General features: G+C 38.1%; 1 long non-coding RNA gene across 1 annotated transcript; it reads right to left on the bottom strand.

The window, feature by feature from the left end:
- Positions 1–450: 450 nt before the first annotated feature.
- LOC113459677 (uncharacterized) lies at positions 451–15,950 on the bottom strand. Its single transcript, XR_003381163.2, has 5 exons — positions 15,754–15,950; positions 9,179–9,365; positions 6,394–6,555; positions 6,058–6,123; positions 451–2,172 (listed from the first exon to the last, which is right to left on the bottom strand). It is a non-coding gene; the product is annotated as an uncharacterized LOC113459677 (long non-coding RNA).
- Positions 15,951–16,171: the final 221 nt, after the last annotated feature.

Here is a 16,171-nt window from a genome sequence, read left to right as displayed (position 1 = left end):
TGCAGCCTGCCTGCCATGGAGTATCTATGAGAGTCAGGGTGGGCTTAGTGCCCTTCAGGCAAGGAAGGAAGGGAGACATGAGGCCCAAAAATTCAGGCTAGCTCCCTTCAGTACAAAATCCTGAGCATTGTCCCTCTCCCTCTCTTCCATAACAGACAGTGCTTGTAGCTACTCCAGTAAAATGCAGATGTCAACTATCCTTTTTTTTTTTTTCTTTTCCCTTTCAGGGCTCTCAAAAGGTCCAGCAAAGCAGTGTAACACTACCCTGGTTTAGATTGTGCAAAGTATGTTTACCAAGGGTGAAAGGAATTTAGTACATACTCCCTCCCCCAGGATCTGCAGGGCTTGAGAAGGACTGAGCCAGGCAGGGAAAGAACTGGAGAGTTAAGAACTACAAAGCAGGCAATTTTGTTTAACACACATCCTTTTATTTTATTCTTTAATGCCTGGACAAAAGCACAGAAGACACAACAAAAGCACATTTTTTATTTAAATTAGTTCCCTGGATAGATTGCCATTGCTGTTTTAAAAATTGATTGATTTTCATAAAATTCTACACCAACACACAATAAGGTACAGGCAGGGAATAGATTTCCTTTTAACTGGTAGTATGTGGAACAGTGCTTGGGTTTTAGTTTTTGTTTTGGTTTTTTGTGTTTGTTTTTTTTTAATCCCAGATAATTTAAGCTTTTTAATTAATGCCACAGACACAAAGAGCAGTATCAGTGCAACTGAAAGGTTCCACAAAAGGTGGTGTGCCAAGAAGGGTGCCAAGAAGTAACTAGGGGCAAGAGAGAGGCAATGTGATTCACAATCTCCATAGACCAGCTGAATCTCCCTTCCAAAGTGCTTGTCTCCATCAATTATAGATAGAGCTTGGCCAATCAGCCAGTCTTAGACACCTGACTCATTTTGTCTGGCATCTGGCAGCAGTAGTGGAAGGTAAGTGATAGTTTTGCAGGGCATTTCAAAATGTGACACATCTAAGGAGCACAGCAGTTCAGATACAGGCATCCTGCATGGTGTGAGGACTTGATCTCATGAGGCACCGTGTCCTTCTCTTCCAAGAAGTCAGGGAAATGTACATCCAGAAAATGCTCTGCATCTTTGCAAAATCAAATCCAAACCAAACTCAATTATTCTGGGGAAAAGAATTCTGAATTTACAGTCACACCAGCATTGTTCTTCCTTAATACAAACTTCACAAATGCAAACTGAAACTTTTCTGCATGGTGGGGGTTAATTCCTGATTGACTGGAACAGTGTGTTCTGCGTTGTGTATATTTGACTACACATTTAAGCACAATTATGATTGATTCACCAGGTATTTCTACTGCAGCTGAAAAAGAATTTGCTATATGGACAGACACTATCACTTAATATTTGACCATACTGGTGGCAGGGTGCTGAGACATGATCTGTGTTTGCCTGCATGTGGTAATATTCTCCAACCAGTGGCCTGCTTGTTAGGATGCAATTCAGACTAAAAGTTCTTCTGTGAAGAGAGATAGACTGTTCCATCTGCCTTATTTTAGATGTCTAAAACTGAGATGAATCACTTCCTTAAAGTGTCTGTATCTCTCCATGGAGTGTACAGAGTGTCTTGGACAACGGTTACGTACATAAGTGAGATGGAAAAAAACCCTTCCCCTATGACTGCTTTTCCCTATTGTGGCAAACTACTGTGAACACTCCATCTAAATATTTGCATTTATGCAATAACTACAAATTTATGTAAGTCATTTTACAAACCCCTCACAGTTCCCCCAAGTGAATCATCATCATCATCATCATCACAAGACTAACTTGTGCACCCAAGTCTACTGGTAATTTCTGTTTCAGCCAAGCAAGACCTTTATCATATTCTCACCAGATTTCTTTCTGTAGGTGCACATTTACCTGCCATAGTTGATGTGTGTCATATATTTAACTAAGGAGGAATAAGTAAGGCATAAAAAGCCTTTTTGTGAATACTTATTCCACATTCTCAACAGATTTGCATAAAGTCACATTCACCCTGCCCTTCTTTTTTCAGTTTTCAGTTTCAATGTAACCTGCATGAAATACTCATGGGAAGCAGAATTGGAGGTTATATGTTGAAAATCTCTCAGATCTTAATTTTGCTGCCTGCTGCAGTAATAGCAATAACGTTGTGAGTTCTCTCCATCCAACCTAGAAAACAGAAACAATACCACATATATGAGGAAGTACAGTTGACAGATCCAAATGAAACACAACACAATTCACAGACCACAAAATAATATTATATATTATTAAATTATTATAATATATTATTAAATTATTATTATATTAAAATATAGTTTGAGTTACAGCAGGCCAGCAGACCCATAAATTACAAAAAGTACTTAGCACAGCAGAACAATAATGTTAGTTGGGATCCTAAGATTGTCTCACTATTTACAAAATACAAACAACAGTGATAGCCAGAAGGATTTAAAATATTGCTCTCAGGTATTTGTTAATGAACACCAAAGGATATTATCCATGCAAATTATTTTCTCAGTGGTATTTATAGAGTAACACCTTGAGGACTTCCAAAGTTTCCTCATTTTTGGAAAATAAAAGTAATTTGTTTCCTTTCAGGTGAGTGAGTGTTTTCTGACTCTTTATCTTGACTTTTAATCTGAAAACTTTTCCCCCCAGCTCCCACAGCCTAAACGTGCAAAGACAGAAAATAAGTGACTCTTTTGCACTCCTCTTAGAACAACAAATAAAAAGACTGAACCAGGGGAGGTTGGCACCTCAGTAATAACCATGAGCAGCCTTTTGTCCTGCTAATAATAGTTAAACATGCAAAACCTGTCAGAAAGACCTAAAGATCTCTTCTCTGACACACTCTGAGGTCTTGGAGGTTTGTACTCTATCTGTTTCAGCATGACATGCATTGTCTTTTTGGCACTGTGATTGTCTTTACCTCATTCTCTGCCTCAGGAAAAGATACCATTTACTGTGCCACCTTTGTGACTTCTTAGGTTTCAGATAACCTACTTTATGCTGGCTCTCCATATGTTCAGAAATTTGGACTTCACTGCCATGTGGGACCTTTGTGGCAATTTATTCTCCGTCAGAAAGGATTTTTGTTTTCCCTTCCCCTCTCATAGTACATAAGCTTTATAGAAAAACATGACAGTAAAACATGAGGCAGGCAAAAGTAGCACAACCCCTATCGTGCTGTTACTGCTCTTTTTTCCTCTCCCTGTCTCCAGAGTTCCCCTGCCTTAGTTTTTCTCCATCATTGCACTAGATTTATTGCTTCAGTAAATTTCTGCAAAAGGAGAAAAAGAAGGCACTCAAAGACCCTAGGGACTACCAGCATGGATCCCCTGACCACTCAGCTCTGTGTAGCAACAAAAGCATTCCAGAGGCTTCCGTTTTTCACTAATGCTAAACCAGAACAACTGGGATGAGCAATGAAGGGGATGGGGTCAGATGGGAAGGAATAGGATGCCTGTTTGGAAGATCAAGATGGAAGAAATGCCTGTAAAGACAGGGAAAGCAGGGCTGGGCATATTCATGGCCCCAAGGGACATGGGTAACAGGAGGAGGACCAAAGAAGGAGCGAGGCAAAGGCTCATTCACTGTGAAGAATAGTGTGCCCATCTGGGCCTGGTGATCTTTGGGGAATGAAATGGTGCTGCCCTGTCTGTTACACCTTTTGTCTGACTTTGAATTCACAAAAAACATTATCTCTTTTCAGATAATTTTTAAGCTGGCAGTTTGCTGTACTAGAATGCACTATATGACTGTTTTACCTCTTTCTCTACAATAATTTGCACACTGAAAGAAGAGGTGTAGAAAGAGCCTGTAAGGCAGGCCATGGAAATGTCATACCATGCTTAGAACTTTAGTTAGCACCACTGTGTGTTTCATTTAAAATCTGACAATCCCCATTCTCGCATCGCACTTCATTTAAATCTGACATTCCAGTTACCTGGAGCAAGTGCTTTGATGAAGAGAAATTTGGAGGGTAATCCACCAGGACACATTAAACTGTTACAAGTCATAAAACATCTGCACCCAATGGCAAGCTATAAAGCTGAATGGATAAAGCTATTAAATGCATAGCATTGCTGGGTTGAATTCTTCCCCCTGTGAACACACTCAGCTGGTTCACACACAAACATTTTTCTCATGATTGTACCATGAGCAGCTCATATGATTATGATTTCAGTGCGGAAGTTTGCTAGCAAGAGCTGAGTTAGGAGAAATTTGCAAGCTTCTACTGAGCACAAAACAGAGAGCATATAAGATTCCTCCAGTATTTACTCAGCATATGATTTAAGATGTCTTTTCCCATAACATCTGCTGTACAACTTTATATAATGATGAAAACACTAAGAATTAGCTAAAATGAAATAATGGTCAAGTACAATGGAAAAAGCCACCAATGCAAGAAAATGGTATATTTTAGAAAGCTGCGGTACGTCTGTGTATTGATCATGTTTATTCCATTTCTTCTTCTGGGCAGGGAAATTAGGAGGGGAAAAGTGGTGATACCCAGTTCCAGCTCTGCTCTGAAGTTCAACAGAGCCAGCAGAAACCTGCATGGAGTCAAGAAAAGCTCCTACACGTATCCTGGTTAGCAAAGAACAGGTAGAACCCAGCCTGAACAGGTTCTGCCCTCTTTATAGCCAAACACTTTTACTGCCCTTGCTGGCTGAGATTAAATAGAGGTTGGCATAGGTTTCATGAAATCACACACCCAAATATGACTCCAAAGGAACATATTTAGTTTTTTAAGGGGCAGCTGAAAGCAGTACTCCTAGGGATTGAAGCAGCAGCATTGTCTGTATGGACTCACAGAGTCCTACTGATTTTGTCCGAGAGATGATCTTGTTTTCAAGCCACTCATCTCTTCCTAGGACTGACATGCAACAGAGAATCCATTCAGTGGAAATCACTCAGTAAAATCTCAATAATCTCTTCCTTGTCCAACAACCACCACTTCTTGCGTATTTTCCATGTATGGACTGACATGGAACACCAGAAACAGCTTCATGTCACCACAGAGTCCAGAGAGTCTAGCCTAGATAAGAACCAAGATTTCTTCTTCACTGAGATCTTAATACTTTTCCCACTCAGAAGTAGAATAGCAAAAAAATCTATTTCCTGTGAGATATTCTCCAAATATAATCCTGGTAAGTCAACTGAAATTCTGTTTTCCTAAGTCAAAATTCCTGTAATCTTTACCAGTAGGATTCTTGACACTGAAGAATAATTTCCTCTACAAAATGCTGCACTTCTTACAAGGTAATATTTTCCAAAATTAAAATGTTAAACTGGAAAATGGTCATCCTACTACACCTACCATATTTTGGGGTAATCTCCTCTGCAAACATTAACTCAGCTACCACCTATAGCCTGGGTAATCACTTAGGCAAACATTCTTTCAGTTGCTATCTCTGAGCAAGCGCCTCACAGGGCTGTCTTTTTGCTATATGTCTATCTTCTTTAGATCAAACAGAAGTCCCAGGCTGGCTCTCTGTTCACTCAAGCACAGTTTTCTTTGTGCATACTGGACCAGCATTTTGCCTCTATAAGGTATCTACAACTCACATCACTCCCTAGGTCTTCATTTGCAGGGTACATTTAAATTGTTCACATACGAGCGTCTCCAGGGCCAGTGTTACATTGCAGATATCTGCTTACACAGACAAAGCAAGTGCATGAGATTCCATGGTAGAATTTCTGTACTGAAAGCAGCATAGGAATTTAGACAGTATTACACTGTCTAAAGACAGTATTTCTATAATAATATATTTTACTCTTTCCCATTCCAATAACACTGCCCTTATTCACTCACTAAAATCTTCATGTGTTCTCCCATGCTTTTCTTTCTGTTTGTGAGAAGTTTCTAGCTAAAAAATACATTTCATTATGCAGTCTTAATTCTTTCTTAATAATCTCTCTTGCCAACCAGTTTCCAAAAAGAATTGTCAAGGGTTTCGGTACCAGTAAGATGAAGCTGTGGTATGGGTCTGCCTTACTTTTGCTGTAGATTCTTCTATTTATCTCTAGCAATTGGCTTTCACTTACTTATAATGTAGGCTCTTTATCTTCCCTTGGAGTCTTAGGCACACTGTAAGGCAACTGCTACAGCTTCTGGAAAATAATAATTATTATTATTTTCTAAATAAAGAGAAGGTTTGAATCACAGCCATTGTATCTATATATTCCAACACAGAATCACTCTTTTAATAAGACCTATGTACCCAAGCAGTATTTCACACACTCCTGTAGTTCGGTGCAAGCATGATGAAACATTTTTCCTTTGAGCATGGCACAAACTAATTATTCGCTTATGAAAACCCACTCTTTTGGAATAAACATGTTTTGGACAGTCACAGATAATGCCATTCACTGTTAACTCACCAAGAAAGGAATGCACAGTATGTGTTGCAATGAAAACATGCACTTCAGTTACTCCGGGAGCCACAGCAAGAAAATTCTTCAAATAAAAATAACTTCAATATGCACGCCATAAATCTAAGCAAGACTTTACATCATGTCTGTGAAAAATACCTGCATTTTTTCCTAAGAGTAAAAGAACAACATATTATTAGAAATACAAGAACTTTTGTTATTGCCATGTCCATCTGAATTCTAGATTAGATAGATGTAATTTTCTATGTTACAAACAGTTATACAGGCCTAAACAAGAACATAGCACATGAATCACTCATCAAAAATCAAAAGCTAAGGAACCTGCAGCAAAAAAAAAAAAAAAATAAAAAAAAGCTGACATTTGGAATACTTCCTTAATGGTAACATTTTTTCCTAAGAATTCCCTCTTTTATGTACACCTGTCAGATGTGTGGCTCTTTGTGTAAAGTTTATTCTTTTGCACAAACAATTGCAATTAATTGGCATTTCTGCAGGAGATCTCACTGTAACTTCTAGTTTAAATTGTCTCAACTGGTTGGAATAATGTATTCTTTATAGCATCATACCTAAAAATTGCCTCTGTATACCATATCATTTTAAGGAATAACATGATTCTAGCAATCTGGAAATAACTTCAAATATTTCTATTTGAATGTCTTCCAGCCAGGGCTAGTTTTGTTATAGCATAATCTAGAAAGATGCATTAGACTCTATTTTTTCTGTCTCATAAGCCATTGTATAGTTTAAAGATATAAGAAGTATTTCTATATTTTTCTATCTTTTTCTGTGAGAAAAAAAAAAAGTAGCTCTCCTTGTAAAACCATCTATTAAAATTATTTTAATTAATTCATGTTCGCAACCAGAATTAATGGCTTTACTGGCAAAAAAAAACCAACAAAAAAAAAACCAACAAAAAACCACCAATACGATCTGCCATGCTATTAAAGGAAATAGGGTCCATTTTCACATTGTAGAACCAATGAGATTTTATCGCCAGCAGCCCATTGCTGCAGTTTACTGAAATGTAAAAGGAGAGAAGGTAAATCATTCATTTGGCAGCTGTAATGAATGCCAGCCATGTCCTAGGGTCTATCAGGCCTGGTCAAGGGAGGTGATTGTGCTGCTCTGCTCTGCACTGGTGCAGCCTCACCTTAATTCCTGTGCATGGTTTTGGGCACCACAATATAGGAAAGACATTAAACTCTTAGAGAGCATTCAAAGGAGGGATGCAAAGATGGTGAAGGGCTTTGATGGGAAGCCATTTGAGCAGTGTCTGAAGTCTCAGAAGAGATGACTCAGACTACCTCTAAGTTAGTTTTAAGACCTTGATGTCAGCTTTAAAATTCAGTCTCTTTTTTGTGTCTAATAAAATAATTGGTCAGATAATTAAGAATGCCAATTCCTGGTACAGAGCCTAAATGGCTTACCTTTCTTCTATGGCTTCAGGAAGTAAACAAATTCCAGTAGAGGCTTCCCAACAAAAGGGCTAATTTTCAGGTGTTTTGAGCATAAGTGGCTTCTCTGAGTTAGAGGGTCACTGAGCTGGGAAGGGAACTCTGGAGATCACCTATGGCACGACCCCTGCTCAGAGTAAGGTCAACAAGAACAGGTTTTCCTGTTCCACGTCAAGCTGGATTTTTAATTTCTCAAAGGATAGCTACTCTTCCTGGGTTTCTTCTAGTGTTTGACAACCCTCACAGTAAAAATATTTCCTTATTTCTTGGAATTTCATGTATCACAGTTTATGCCAATTGACAACCCTGTCAATGGGCACTATTTGGACTTGGAACTACTGAACAAAAACCTTACCAGTAAAGACCTGCTGCTTTACTCGTGACAGCCCCTCTTGTGGCCCTTCACATTGCCTGCCAGATTCAGCTTCAGATGGGCTTTGGTTTCCCTAAGTCCACTCTGAGTGCTTGGACAGTGTCTCTATATCTCTCCTGGGTAACCTGCCCTGCTCCCACCTCGGATACCCTTCCCTTCTAGGGCTGACTTTGGTCAGAAGCAACTTGTTCCTTCTCTAATTTTCTTGCCACCTTTGTTCTCCAGCCCTGACAGCCCTGTCCCAGCATCCCAGCCAGGAGGAGGACAGCTGGGGGGCACCAGGGCAGCCTCAGCCCCTTGCACCAGGCACCTCCCTGGGGAAAAGGATGGGATGCAGCTCAGATGGGACATGAACATTTGGGTGAGGCTCAGGATCAGGTCCACTGCTGGAAACCAGGATCAGACAGTACTTCAGAAGTAAAAATTATTCATTTTAATACTTTTTACTCTTTTTTTCAGACAAAGTAACTTTACAAATTCAGCAAAACACATGAATATTTGTCAACCATATCTGTATTATATGCCAAAAAAATCATTCATCTATACAAAGTAGATTGAGCAAGTATTTTTTATCTATTACATGCTTGAAACTAACTCGATGTATCTTATCCTTTTCAACCCTGAATCTGATATTGCCAAATAAATTTGCCTGTTCCAGAGTAGAAATTTACTGTGTTTTTAATTCTAAATTGTAATATACTTTTTTAAAAAATCCAAGGTATTAATATCAGTACTTTGATATGGATTTTTCGAAATATATGTTCCTGGCAAAGCCCATGGAATCCCTTTTAAATAAGCTTAAATACTAATCAGTGTATACAGTCTGTAAATCTCATGAACTTCCACTTTAAATTGTTGTAAATCATTTTGTTTTCCAACATACATTCTACAAAAAGGCAATACATCAAGAATCAACTCTTTTTTAAAAAAATTGTTAAATACATACCTCAAACTGCGTTTAACCTGGATTCCTTCAATTCTATCAAAGCCATGGATTTCAGAGAGGCTTTGTCAGAAATAAAATGGGGATTGAGAATGTGGATAAAGCAGCTTTCAGATGAAGGGCCATATACTTAGCTTCATTTTTAGCTTTATATCTTTAGCTTAGCTTTATATGTATCTCTGATCTTTCCCTGTGAAAAAAAAAAGGTCCTGTGTGTATTTCATCATACAACCAGTAACAGAATTATTACCTCTTTAAAATATAGGTACAGCTGAATGGTAATTGCAATGCTTATGAGGATTTCCTATTCAAATTAATATAATGGAGTTAGCCTGAAAGTTCTGTGGAGAGGACCGGTTGCACCTGGATTACATGTGGAAGAATGTGGCAAACTAGAAATTACCCAAATGATCTCATCCTGACATCAAGTCTTTGCGCAGGTTATCTTTTTTACCTAGCCCTATTTTGCATGAGGTAGTCCAGAATACAGAGTGAAAAACTAAAACTCCTATAAATAAATGGAAGACCTCAGTTAAAAGGATAGTACTCAGATTTGTGGGCTTACATTTCCAGACCAGAGGTGAAAATAGTGGACCTCCCATTTAGCACAATGGATTTGGTGATACAGACTTTGGGAACTTGTATACAAAGTTGGGGCCTTACCCCCAGACTTTTAGTTTCCATTTAGTTCACACCTGGCACATGACTTTTCCAGATGTTTAATAGGTATTTAAAACAAACAAACCAGCTTTTCTTGCCGCAATAACCCACAGGAAAAAATTAGGTCCCTGGGGAGTAATCTTCTGGTTTTCCAATTTATATTATCCTTTGGCCACTTCATTGTGTAGTGCTATATATTTTCCTTGGTGCTAGTGAGAGATGTGTTCCCTTTTCTTGTAATCAAACTTAAAAAAAAAATGCAAATTAGGGCATGACCCTGAAGTCAAGAAATGTCTCTGGTTGCTGATTGAGCAGGCTGATTATCCAGTATGGTTTCTTTAAAGCCTTTGCAATAGAATAAGATTGTGCTTAGACCACAGTTCATAGCCATGGATATTTGTGTCAAGGCCTCCTGTAGGACATCTAAGCTTCCCAGTTTTACATGCAACACGGACCACAGCCATTTCAGTGCACAGCAGCTCATTGCAAGCAGCTACTGGTGAGCTCAGAGCTGTGCACTTGCTCCTTTGCACCAGTTACCAGTCGAAACTTAACCAACCCAGCAGACTGTTCTTTACTTTTTTTCTCCCAGCCATTCAAGCTTTAGAACATTATTACACCAGAAGTGTCATGACATCACTGAAAGCAGAGGTCTTCTAAAACACTGTAAAGCCTACAATGGATAAGTAACTCAGCATGAATCCTAGAGCTCCTGCAATGAAGTTAATTCAGCTGTTGCATGTATAACCCAAAGACTAATGCAGAAAAGCAGAGCAGAGATAGGTAGCTAAGCTAAGCTCAACATAGGATAGAAATAATACTTAATTTTCAATTCTGGTATCCACATTTTGCAGCATTGATGAACTGGTAAAGGTACAAGGAAGAGTCACAGAAACTGAGTACTGAGGGAAATGTTTTACAGTGAGAGTTAAAGAGCTCATTCTATTTAATTCATCAAAAAGTACACCAAGAGATTAATTAATTAATCACAGTGTGTAAGTACTTTCATAAGAAGGACTCAGCAGTTTCTGAAGGCCTTTAAATGTAGTAAAGAAAGAATAAAAACATCAGAAGCTGAAAACTGTTCTCAAGAAACATCAGGTGACAAATCAAGCACAGATATTTGCTAGTGAAGGTGATTAACCATATGAACAACCTGCTAAGGGAAGAAAAAGACTCAATCTCCTGATGTCTTTATAACATGATACCTTCTGGAAAATGTAGCTATCTCTTTGAAAGATTCAAATTTTAAAAAAAAAGAAAGATAAATTGTTAGAACAAATTAGCTAACTCTTTGTTAGATAGTTTGGTGTAACTGTGGCTTATGACATCTGTGAATTACTATGTGTCTGAAATGTCGGTAGGAAAAAAAAAACAGACTAAAAGAGCAGCAGACAAAGCCAGAACACAAACTGGGAACACAGCCCACTGCCAAGCCAGGAGAGAGCTGTATGGGATAAGTGCTGATTAGAAAAGAGCTCAGAGCTTCAAGGAAAGATAGCATCTCACCACATTTGATATTTGTTGTACTGAAGAAAAGAAGCTTTTGTATTTTTTTTTTTAATATAAATAGGATTTTAGCATCACCTTCTCTTTCCTTCTGACTTAAACTACTCCATAGAATCCGGATTTCTGGCTAACTGCTCAAGTCAGAGAAACATAGCATTGAATTTTATAGGTTTGGTACAGGGAGTAAGAGGTGCAATTCAGAGGCCTGTGATCTGACTAGAAATTTTCATTATCTCAGTCTTTGAGTCCTTTAGGGAGTCTACGAGTTCTATTTGTTGATATGTCTTTCCTGTTTAATATAACATATTTGAATTAGTGGCTACAACTCTTAACATACAACTTTTGCATTCCTAATGCTCTTTAGTGCAACTTAGCATTGAGGGCATATTAAAAGCAGTTGGAAGATGTTCGTGCAGCCAAAGCTGACACAGTGAAAGGTCTCCAAAGTTCATTAATTTTCATCTTTAAATGTGCATCATCATTTCACAGGCTACTGAAGAATTTTTCTTTCTTTTTATTAGATGGGTGACTACAGAGAGTTTTGCGTGACTTTTGACTGGAATTATATTGGTTATAGGATCCTTGTTCTTCTTTTAGAGCAGCGCCCAGTTGAGATGCACTCTTAGACTGGGCAGATCACCATTCTGTGTTCCCACTGAACTCATCTCACTTCCAGTCTCTTTAAATAGTTCATGAAGCTTGGCTGTTTTGAAGCATAACAGAATGACACTAACTCAGGCAGGGTTCATTGGATAATATTTCTATGATTTATTTGATTATTTGTTTGAGTTTGCCTTAAAGTATTTGACAAATCATTCATGACAGGATTTGGCAAACTGTAAAACTCACCAAACTTTGGTGTTTGCTTTGCAAAACATTGTTTTAGATATCAATGTAGTACCTGTACTAAAATGCACAGCCAGGGATTTCCATGCATCAAGCAGTGCACATCAAAAGATTACTGTTCCTACTTCTCACCCACAATGCAGATACAGGAAAAATTTGACTGAAGTACCAGTGCTAGTTTAGAAAACTTAGAAGAGGGTTTTTCCTGCACTTTGCAGTACTTATGGTTACAGCTGCACAGGACAGGATCAGTCTTTTTCCTGTATTTCAGGTGATTCTAAATCAGCTTCCAAAAAATAAGGTATATTAATCAATTCTGCGTGCTGCTCTAACCAGATGACTGTACATATTCTGGTGCTGTGTCACATTTGTTCTCTCTTGTTCCAAAAAGACACATTTTTAAACAGGCAGCTCTTCCAGCTTAACCTTGGTTCTGACTGTCAGGTGTGTCTTTTGGGGACTCTCGACTCATAGTCCACTGTAAGAGTTTGCAGCCAAATGCTAGTGTCCTGTGCAAGGCTATTCCCTCCTTGGCAGAACCAAAAGCCAAAGCAAATCCATGTTAGCTATTCTGCTCATAGGCTTAACAGGAAAATTTTGGGTCTCTCAGTAACAGTTGTAGTGACTCTTCAAGGCTAGAGGGAGGAGATAGGGATACAGATTTATTTCTATGTCAGTGATGTGAATAAATAGAATGGACTAAATTCAAGGCTCAAATGGGTTGAATTAGAAAATACCATTTAAATTGTAAAACAGCTCTTGAAATTATCCAGAATGGAATGTTCCCATGAGTCTTAACCAAAAATACAGAAGTAATGAGGGTGATAATAATATGGTTTCCCACTTCTATCCTTCTGCAGTGATGACTTTCACATCACTGATAGCGATGCTAGTAAAGGAGTTGCATGACTGAAGCCTGCAATTACATCGTTTAAGCAGTGTTAACTTTTATAATCTTTTCCTCTCATAATCTTTAATGGAATATAGATTATAGTTAACTCATGCAAATCTATGGCTGTCAATAGGTAGAGTCTGGCACAGTGGATATCTATTTCAGTTATGCTTTAGACTGCATTACATAACAGTATCCACAGTCTTTTGTTACTTGTATCCTCCTTGCTGTTATGTGACATCTTTCACACTATTCATATTCACATTTTGTACAATCTGAAATGCACCAGAGTCCTGTATATCTTCCTCAGCCAAGATGCAGCTTAGCATTATTAAACTGATTTGCTGGGGTGTTTGATTCATGTGTGTAGAAAGCATTCTGTGAGCTCTCTGAGGATGGGGATTTCCAGTCCTTAGAGAATTTTGAATTTGTTTTCAGTGAATTCAGATCATTCACTGGGATTATCTAAATATTCTGTGCCTTTCAGACAAATCAGAACTTCAATTACTGAAAATAAAATAAACACTGATTTAATTCAATAATTTCAATTTGGTTTAATAATATGTGCAATGAACATGTAAAGTATTTAAGAGTGAAGACATTGGACTACATTTTGACACTATCAAAAACAAGACAGTTTGAGTCCATTGCTGAAACTTTGGTGTTTCCTTTTTCTTCAAAATGAAATTTCAAAAATTTTCAAAAAAAAAAGACTGAGTTGACATTTTCTGGTAAGTGGTTGACATTTTCTGGTTATTCAACCAGAGCTCTTCCAGAGTTAATCAGAGCCACCCTAGTTAATATCCTCAGAAAGGAGCCAACAGAACAGGAAGACACTTAGTGATTTATCATGAGGTGTAACATATTAAATGGGTTAAGAAGAAAAAAATATTCCTGAGTACCATATTGTATTGATTTAAAGACTGTTAGGGTCTACAAATAGAGGAAGATTTGTCTTGATGGTATCGTATTGGTCTAGTTTGCTTAAGAGTATTGCATAGCAGCTGCTGCAGTTCAAGTTTTGGGGTTTTTTTAAATTTTGTGCTAAGCACTTGAAGTCCTACTTTGAAAACTCAGTAGGTAAACAGGGACCTCCTAAGGCTGTACACCCAACCCCTACTCTCAAGCAGGGTCACTTAGAGCAGGTTGCCCAGGACCACGCACAGCTGAATTTTGAGTATCTCCACAGATGGAGACTCCACAGCCTCTCTGGACAACCTGTTCCTGTGCTTGATCACCTTCACAGTAAAAGCATTGTGTTCAGTTGTGCTCAGATGGAATTGCATGTTTTAATTTGTGCACATTGCCTCGTGAGCATTGCTGAAAAGGGCCCAGATCCCTCACCTTCAGTCCTTCCCATGAGGTATTTACACTCTTTGGTAAGGCTCCCTTCAGCCTCCTCTTCTCCTGAGAGAAGGGGCTGAACTGTCCCAGCTCTCTCAGACACTCTTTCTAGAGGCCCATAGTCATGTTTGTGGGACTTCACAGCTTCTACATCTGGTAAAATTGCACTTTTGTTTTACATATTAGCAATTGGTTAACTTCCAACTGTGTGATTTACGTTCCAACTTAACTAATGTATTATAAGTACTTTTCTTGGAAGCAAATTACCAGTTAAAGCTAATCTGTGGGCAAAGCACTCTGCTGACTCATGTTACTTTAGTTTATTTAAGTGCCTAATAGGTCTGCAGTTGTGAACATGGTACACGTAGAACATTTCAAGGATTTTCACTGGGGTCTTACTGACTTCAAACTACAATTACTCATCGATCAAATGAAAGGCTGTGTGGTGGCATATGTTATTTGAAGGTGAGAACAATCCACATTATTCCAAGGGGCTCTTCTTTCATGTTTTTTGTGTGTTTGGTTGTTCTGATTTCATTATTATTACCCAGCATTTTCTGAAAATCAGTAGATCCATTCCCTGAACCCATTTTGTTTTTTTTTTCCTTTGTTCGTCTATTACCATGTAACATTCTTAAAAATTAAGTAAACAGCAGACCAGGTCAATAACCACAGTGTCTGAAGTTACCAAAAGTAACAGTACATGTTATATCACATTTGACTAACATATATATTGGTTAAGCTCTTCTTAATCTGACCAGAAAAATAGTGTTAGTGGCATCTTTCAAAAAATAAATACATACAGAACAGTTTTCAGAGAGAAAAAAATCATAACAAAACAAAACATAAAAACCAACTCTCCCTGAAGATGAACAATCTTTGGTAAACAACCAGCCTGTATTTACATTATTCACCATTTTCACCCAAGCATTTTTTCATGTAAGATATACAAGATATGACATTAGATAAATAACTGTGGGGAACAGAAACCCCATTTACAGTGAGATTTGGAGCCATTTTATGATCTCAGTAAAAGATAATTTTTGAACACGCCTTGCATAGGAAACTAGCACTACTGTTTCCATGGATTGATACATATTCTGCCTGCATTTCATTTAGGAAATAAACATGTGTTTCTTTATCACCCAAACTTTAATACATTTCAGGGGAGAATGGCTCTTTTTTTAACTGTGACTCATTCTTTGCTAATTCAATCAAGATGGAGCTGACAAAATAATGAAGATTTTGGAGGTATTTTTACCATGTTTGTCACTCCACCAAATGACAGTGCAAAGTTCCCTTGTCTGAATTTTGATCAAATACTTACCAGGAATGCTAAGCCTTTCAGAATCCCATAGTACCTGTTTCATGGCATGTGAGTTATTTGCTTTCATCTCCCCTTTACTGTATAAAAGAGGATCTGAGGCTGTAAAAACTTCAATCCAGAGATTCATGCAGCTGTACATAACAGATCCTTCCTCTCTCGTCATTGCAGCACAACATCAAACCAAACAAAATGTCTCAGAAAGCTACAGTATTTGCAATGAGGCTGTCACAGAACCCCTTTCCTGCTTTTGAAAGAAGTGGCTGAATGCCCAGCACCTGCCTCCATACTGACATTTTTCTGAAACACCAAGGTAAAAGAATCAACCTTTGTCAATATAATCTCAGTGATTTTTTAGAAACAATGAAATTAAATGCCTCATTCTCTATCCTTGGTTCTTGAATACAGGATTAAAATAAAG

Source organism: Zonotrichia albicollis, chromosome 3 (assembly GCF_047830755.1).
Source record: "Zonotrichia albicollis isolate bZonAlb1 chromosome 3, bZonAlb1.hap1, whole genome shotgun sequence".
Classification (NCBI taxonomy): Eukaryota; Metazoa; Chordata; class Aves; order Passeriformes; family Passerellidae; genus Zonotrichia; species Zonotrichia albicollis.
This window is presented reverse-complemented; position numbering and strand designations above follow the sequence as displayed.